This window comes from Austrofundulus limnaeus, unplaced genomic scaffold, assembly GCF_001266775.1.
Source record: "Austrofundulus limnaeus strain Quisiro unplaced genomic scaffold, Austrofundulus_limnaeus-1.0 Scaffold1065, whole genome shotgun sequence".
NCBI classification, from domain to species: Eukaryota; Metazoa; Chordata; class Actinopteri; order Cyprinodontiformes; family Rivulidae; genus Austrofundulus; species Austrofundulus limnaeus.
In genome coordinates, this window is record NW_013953467.1 from 66,784 (window position 1) to 68,930 (window position 2,147).

A 2,147-nucleotide genomic window follows, 5' to 3' on the forward strand; every position below is an offset into this window, starting at 1 on the left:
GCGAGGCACAGCTGACTCTGACGTCACGTATTTGCCGTAAACATAACCCTTTATTGACCGGATGAAGTTTAAACTCATTTAATCCAGTTTAAAAGTGATTTGATCCAGTTTTAAACATGATTCATACCAGTCTAAACTCATTTAATTCAGTTTTAAACTGATTTATTCCAGTTTTAAACTGATTTATTCCAGTTTTAAACTGATTTATTCCAGTTTAAAACTGATTTTTAACAGTGTAAGCTATTTTAATCAATTTTGAAGCTACTTTATTCCATTTTTAAACATTGAATCCAGTTTAAATTATTTAAATCCAGTTTTCAACTAATTTATTTCAGTTTTAAACAGATTTAATTCAGTTATAAAGTGATACAATTGGATTGAAATCATCTTACTTTGTCATTAAACATTTAAAGTTTAAATCCCTCCTTAGACTTTATTTAAAACAAACTTTTCTGCCTCCATTTAAAGGAGTCCAGCTCAATAGCTCTTCTGATAAAATAATAAATAATTTAATAAAAACTGTAACCAACTTTGCTCTGAGTTAAATTTAACCTGTATGTTTCTGTTTCAGTTGAAAATAAATGTTATTTCTTCTGGAGTGATAAAATATGACAGTAATGGTGAAAAAAATCTAATCCTTCAGGTGTGAAATACTAAACATTATAAAGATTTTAAAAAGTTTTGTAGAACCAAAGTGGGTTGTTCAAATTGATGTTTTCATGTCCTGCTACTCTACAGAAAGTTTCTTTTGAAAATCTGATAAATAAATCCACATTTTATGAGAACATTTTAGAAAAACTAAAAGATGAAAATGTCAGACTGAAACCAGCAATTCTGTGTTTTCCCACCAGAGGGCAGCATTTACCATCTTTTTCATGACGTTATATATTATCCTTTTGACTGAATTGTTTTGATTAAAAAAAGGCATATATATATATATATATATATATACACACACACACCATGTGTGATATCACAAGTCAAACGGATCAGTGCTGATAGAGCCTATGTGAATTAAAATCTTAGATTTCAAAAAAGTATTTTAAACTGGGCAGTTTTTTTAAAGTAATTTTGGTCAAAATAATTTAGATTTGACCAAAAGTGTCATATTTTAGGTGATAATCTTTACTTTTCACTCAAAAACATCAAAATGTAAATTTCTTTGAGAACTTATGTCAAGCAGTTTGACAGAATAACTTCCATCTTAGCGACACTTATGGGCGGTGCCGTTTGAAGTTACCAATATTGTTTTAACCTTTCAGAAAAATAAAGTTCACCATGAGTCACATGTCAGTTAACATTTAGTCAAGCTAGATTTTTAGTTTTGAGCTTAATGTTTAGCTTGAAACTTTAAGCTTAATATTAAAACTTGTGTGAAGTTACTTAAGTTGACAAATTAAATCCACTTGGAGACCATCTTGAAGTCAATTCGTATGACTCAAGTAATTGGCAATATACTTTCTGAAATGCATTCAGTGATTAGATGTCACCTTAGTGGTAGTGGATAATACCTGAATCTGTAGTTCAGCATGTGGGGGGAGATGAGTCAGACAAATTGAGTTAGTCAAAGTTTATTTATAGTTTCTTTATTTAGTCAGACACCAAACATTGAGGCTCCAGGTTCACCTGAAACAAGGATGTCAGGATAAGCAGTTCAGTAAGGGYCCTTCTGGGGAATGTGAGGTCCAGTTCCTGGATGGTCCTCTGGGCCTTCAGAGACAGGAATGTGCTTGAAGTGATCTGTGTCGTATTTGCTGTTAGCATGGGCGTGCAGTAGTCGTTGGAACCCACTGACACTGTAGGTGTTGTGGGATAAAGGGTACACAGGAGGGTTCGGGTTCATACCCCGGGGGACATGGTCAGCATTCCAGTTAGAGTGCTGAGAGCGATGTTTGGGGCCCATCTTCTCCATCTCTTCAATCATCTGATAAAGTTCTGTATCCATGGATCTGCCAGAAGACCGAGCTGGACCTGAACAGAGACGATTCAGTGTTAAAGTATTTTAGTGCATTTTTTAAGAGATTAAAGAGAACACACAAGTTAACCACCAACATGATATAAAATATAAGCCAGGTTTTATTCTGTATACTTGCCTTTAGGGAAATAGTCAACAGCTAAGTAAGAAGGAGGAGCAGCAGCACCGTAAT